At 53.7% G+C, this 5,683-nt stretch overlaps 1 pseudogene across 1 annotated transcript; it reads right to left on the reverse strand.

Annotated features, from left to right (window-relative positions):
• Positions 1-808: 808 nt before the first annotated feature.
• Positions 809-2,703, reverse strand: LOC311621155 (segment polarity protein dishevelled homolog DVL-3-like; annotated as a pseudogene). Its single transcript has one exon. The product of its transcript is annotated as a segment polarity protein dishevelled homolog DVL-3-like (transcript).
• Between the last annotated feature and the right edge of the window lie 2,980 nt (positions 2,704-5,683).

Consider the following 5,683-nt stretch of genomic DNA (forward strand, 5'->3'; position numbering starts at 1 on the left):
AATTGGTCCGTGCCTGCGGTTCCTAACACAGAGCTCCTGAAGCCCCTGTGATGTCCCGAGTGATAGGGGGACCAGGATACACTTTTGTTCTAATATTCGCTCTTTGGCTCCTGATCCTGACACAGTTTCTAAACCCTTGGAATTTCTTGGGATACAGGAATGTCTTGTGTTCTCATGTGGTAACACTGGATGAGGGCTGGTCACCTGACAGAGCAAGGCTTGATTAGATCTTGGAACTTTTGCCCAGCAAGTGTGGCTCAGTGGTTGAACCTATAAACCAGGAAGTCACAATTCAATTTCCTGTAGGAGGTGTGCAGGAGGCAGCTGATCGAGGATTCATGCTCATCACGGATGTTCCTATGTCTCATCTCTGAAATCAATAAAATGTATTATATATATTTCTCCATATATATTATATATATCTTTCTCCATATATATAGGGAGAGAGAGGGAGAGAGAGAGAGAGAGAACTTGGAAATTTCAACTCCATCCTTCGGGGTTGATGGTAACTATGGGTTGAAGCTGCCATTAAAATCCTTGAACTACAGGATCTGGAGAGCATCCAGGTTGGTGAATATGTGGAGGTGCTGGGAGAGCATGGAAGCTCATGTCTCTTCCCCCATAACTTGTCCTGTACATTTCTTTCACTATTATTATTATTATTATTATTATTATTATTATTTTTGGATTTAGTTCCGTTTATTTCCCTTTCAGGTACCAGACAAAGTGAAAAAAAGACTGGACAGATGGTGAGAGGGACGCAGCCAGCCAGGTTAGGGGTGGAATGGGAGTGGGGGAGGAGCCCTGCTCACATCACATCCACAAAGAACTCACTGGGGTTTCCCATGGCCATGTGGAAGGACTGTCTGCTGGCAGTCAGTTCGGGGGGCGCCCAGGCCAGGTCGCGGCCTGGGGGTGCTCCTGAGGGTCCCATGGCCGCGGGCGGAGGGGGCATCATCAGCATGGGGGGGCCGTAGAGAGGGGGCACCCCGGGGGGGCCGTAGCTCAGGTGCGTGTGGTGGCTGCGCAGGCTGCTGGCCAGCGAGTGGTGGCTGCGGTGGCTGTGCTCGGTGGCGGCGGCCCCGAGCGCTCGCTGGGCGCCCGCTCCCGGGGCCCCCGCAGGCTGCTGCTGCGGGTTGGGTTGTGTGGTCCGACTTGCTGCCGCTGCCATCTGACTTGGAGTCTCCGGCCTTCGGGTCTTTCTCCTTCCGCTGGTCGCTGCCGCTGTGGTTGGAGCCACTGCTCCGGCTGCCGTCACTGTGCTGGCTGCTGGCACTGCCCCCGCCGTAGCTGTACCCCAGCTCCGGGAAGCCTGGGTGCGGGCTGTAGGGGTGCGGGGGCGGCGGATACTGGTAGGGGAACGCCATGGGCCAAGGGGCGGCCCCCGGGTGCGGCAAAGGGGCCAGTGTGTCCTGGTCGGAGGCACCGCTGGAGCCGTCGTGGTCGTGGAGGGACAGGTTGGCCATGTTGCCGCAGAGGTGGCCGAAGATGTAGTAGCACTGCTCGGAGAAGGTGATCTTGTTGACAGTGGCGGATGAAGCCAGCTTTCAGCAGGTTGCTTGCATACTTGCGGGCTTCTCGCCGGTCAGTGAAGCCTTCCACGTTGTGGTACAGCCAGTCCATCGCATCCGAGCCGATGAAAGCGTTGGGGATGGTGATCTTGAGCCACATGCGGTCTCGGACCTCCAGCCCGGATTCAGGGGAGGCCATGGCTTTCACAATGGCAGCCATGTCGCTGTGGATGGACAGGTGAAAGTCGTCTGGGCGCTCTGTGTCAGGGATGGAGCTGGTGGTGGAGGAGCTGGTGGAGGTGATGGTGCTCAGGGAGGGGCTCATGCTGTAGGCAGGGAAGGTGCCTATCATGGCTGCAGTGTGGCAGACCCAGGCCGCAGGGTCAGTGGGCCGGATGGGCTCGCTCCTGGGCAATGTGAAGCAGTCGCGTGGACTTGGGTCCCAGCACTTGGCTACAGTCAGGGTGATGGGCCCTGGTTTGTGCACAGTCTCCCGCGGTACCCGGACTGCGTCGTCATTACATGTTCTCAAAGTCGATCTCGTTTACCTGTAACAGCATATCTCCGGACTGGATGCGTCCATCAGCAGCCACGGCCCCACCCTTCATGATGGAGCCAAGGTAGATGCCTCCGTCACCGCGCTCGTTGCTTTGGCCCACAATGGAGATGCCCAAGAAGTTATATTTTTCCATGTTGAGAGTGACCGTGATGATATTGAGTGACATAGTGGGGTCCGTGATGCTGCTGAAGGATGAGGACCGCTCAAGCCGGGAAACCTTCTGCTTCCGCCGCCGCCGCTGTGTCCTCTCATCAGGCGTGAGGCACTGCTCTGCGCTGTGGAGCTGCTGAACCTGCTGGTGGAGTCATCCTCCTCGGAATCAAAGAGGCTGGTGGTCTCCAACTCGCTGCTCATGAGGGTGGTCGAGCTGTCATAACCCCCGGGCTCTCGCCGCCGCTCCCCTTTTGCAGTTCCGTTTAGCCGGGTTGTGTGCTCTGGGCCGTCCCTCCTGCGAGGCCGCTCCCGCTGGGCAGACACCAAGCAGTCCGTCTCTGTGTCGTTGTCCAGGTTCTCCTGGCTGCCCCCACCAGCATGAGGGTGGAAGGATGGCGGCCGGGAGTCCCCAGTGCCTTCTGTGCGCTCCATGGGAGGAGGCAGCTCCCATGGGTTATCAGCACAGAAGGGAGCTGGCTCTGGGTGTGTATTATGTTTTTTTTTTAAAAAATATATATATATATTTTATTGAGTATTTACAGAGAGGAAGCGAGAGGGATAGAAAGCTAGAAACATCCATCAACTGCCTCCTGCACACCCCCTACTGGGGATGTGCCCGCAACCAAGATTACATGCCCTTGACAGGCATCAAACCCGGGACCTTTCAGTCCACAGGCCGACGCTCTATCCACTGAGCCAAACTGGTTTTGGCCTGTCTTACTTCTTATCCAACCATCCAGGTCCCTGGCTTCTACTGCTCCTTTCCTCCCTTTCTCTTTTCCCTTGGATAACAGCCCATTCTAACATTCCTTCCCACTTTCACTGCAGCAAAATCTCAACCACCCATCTGCCACCCCTTTTTGGTAGTTCCATGGCGACTACCCTCTCAGCTTGGAGTGTGGAGCTAGAAAAGGTACTTCATGCCCTTTAGTCCACCTCTTCTCCTTACAACTATTAGCTTGTCTCCGTGATCAGGGATTTTTCTTCCTCTGTGGGGAAAACACATACATCTGTCTCCCCTTGAGCTGGACAGGGACCTGTACTCACATCTCTCACCCAATGTAGATGTAGCCCCCAATAATCAGTCTTTACCTGTCCTCATGACCCACCGTATCTGACACAAAAGAGGAGTCCGGATCACCCCTCTTCTCCTAACCCTCAGCATCACAGCAGGGTTATGAGCCACAGGGAGCTTAACCACTGCTCCACCTATTTTGCAATCGTGTCTCAGGATCTGCAAGAAACACGTGGATGCCCAGCAAGGGGCAAAACTGGGAAAACAAGAACCTCACCCCCCGGGTAATCTATTCTCTCCTTTCATATCACTAGTGAGGCAACTGAAACCCCTACTCTTTCCCCTCTTAAAAAATAACATCTAAGCCTCTGTTGTCTTTCAGCTCCAGGCCCAGAAAAGCAGCAAAACCAGACAGGTGACGCTGTGGCAGCCTCAGGTCCAGCTTTTACCTCCCAAGTCCCTCAACAGGATCGCTCTGGAGACTTCACCAACCACTCTCTTGGGGAAATCATGCTGCTGCGACCCTCATCCAGCCCACTACCAACAAAGCCCTCTCTCCTGTGAATCTCCGCCCCCGTGACCTCAGCAGCAGAATTCACAGTGTGTCCTGGAGGACTGGTCCTGGTGGAGACCGAGATCTGCTTCCCCGGAAGACTTACCTTCATGGCGAGTGGATCTTGCCTGGCAAGGGACCCTCCAATTCTCTACTCCAGAAGAAGCTCAGGTTTTCAAATTCCTTTTTATATGTCTTGTCTCCTCACCATAGTCCTCCTGGAGGACTGGTCCTGGTGGAGACCGAGATCTGCTTCCCCGGAAGACTTAACTTCATGGCGAGTGGATCTTGCCTGGCAAGGGACCCTCCAATTCTCTACTCCAGAAGAAGCTCAGGTTTTCAAATTCCTTTTTATATGTCTTGTCTCCTCACCATAGTCCTCCTACAAGCAACTAACAATGAATACACCATGGTAGGTTTCTGGTCTTTTCAGGTAAAACGGGCCTTGGATGATGAGAGAGTCATCAATTCTCCTCTCTGGGATGGCAAACCCTCCAGGGTCACTCTCTGTTTTGATGCCTGTGCGGCCTTGGCCCCGGGGTGGTCTAGCTGCGGTGGGTGGCATCGGAGCTATGCCACCAACCACAAATATCTATGTATGAAATACCACCAGAAAGGGGCCCCTGACAACATAGGGGAGTTTTACTGTCCATATTGGCCGTGCTCTCACTTCCACTCTGGTGCTTTATGTAGCCCGCTAGTGAACCTCAAAAACCCACTCCCCGACTGTGAGAACCTGAGTGCCTAACTATGTGCCTTACATGGACCATACACTAAGCCACCAATCGGCGCCCGCTGAGTACCCACAACCCTATCCCTTCCCCTTCCTCCCCTCAAAAGGAGTGCTCACCTCTGCACGGGTTGCTGCTCTCCCCTTGCGAGACAGCCCGGCAGGTTTCTCCTCTCATAAAGCCTGTGTCACCTGGTTTTCAGTCTCCAACCGCTCTTTCCGAATGCACCCCAACCAGGGATGGAACTCACCACCTAGGGATGTGCCCTGACTTTATTTGAGCCCTCAGCCTTTTGATGAAAGGGGCGGCACTCCAACCAACTGAGCCACCCAACCAGGGCCTGTGTCATATCCTTTATAATAAACTAATGATCTAGTCCAAACCGGTTTGGCTCAGTGGATAGAGCGTTGGTCTGCGGACTGAAAGGTCCAGGTTCGATTCCGGTCAAGGGCATGTACATTGGTTGCAGGTACATCCCCAGTAGGGGGTGAGCAGGAGGCAGGGGTCCATGTTTCTCTCTCATCGATGTTTCTAGCTCTCTATCCCTCTCCCTTCCTCTCTGTAAAAAATCAATGAAATATATTTGAAACACCCACACACACACACACACACACACACACACACACAAAAACTAATGATCTAATAAGTGAACCATTTACCTGGGTTCTGTGAGCGCTTCTAGGAAATTATTGAACCCAAGGAGAAGTTGCGGGAATCCCTGGAGAGAAATTTGTGTGTAACCTGGCACCCATTATCTGGGACTGGCTTTTGAAGTTGGGGCAGATTGGTGGGACTGAACCCTTAACCTTTGGGTCTTCAATAGCTCCTGTTGGTGTCAGAATTGAGTTAAATCAGAGGAAACAAAGTCGGTGTCCCAGAGAACTGGAAGCAGGTTGGTGGGGGAAATGGCACACAGCTGGGATGTGGCTGTGAGTGCTGTAGAGGAGAAACAGAATTGGCTTTTCTTTTCCAGACCCTGAGGAGGCCCCAGAAGAACCAGTGGCTCTGGGTCTGAAAGATGAATCAGGTCAGGCAGCCTGGGGAAGGGCCAGGTGGGGGCTGATGGGGTGTGCGGAAGGTGTTGGGTCTCAAAGGACCCAGAATCCTGGGATAAAGAGTCTGGTTCTGGAAGAGTCAGACACACAGTATACACTCAATAAA

The sequence above is a fragment of the Pipistrellus hanaki genome, assembly GCF_964339955.1.
Source record: "Pipistrellus hanaki genome assembly, chromosome: 4".
Lineage (NCBI taxonomy): Eukaryota > Metazoa > Chordata > Mammalia > Chiroptera > Vespertilionidae > Pipistrellus > Pipistrellus hanaki.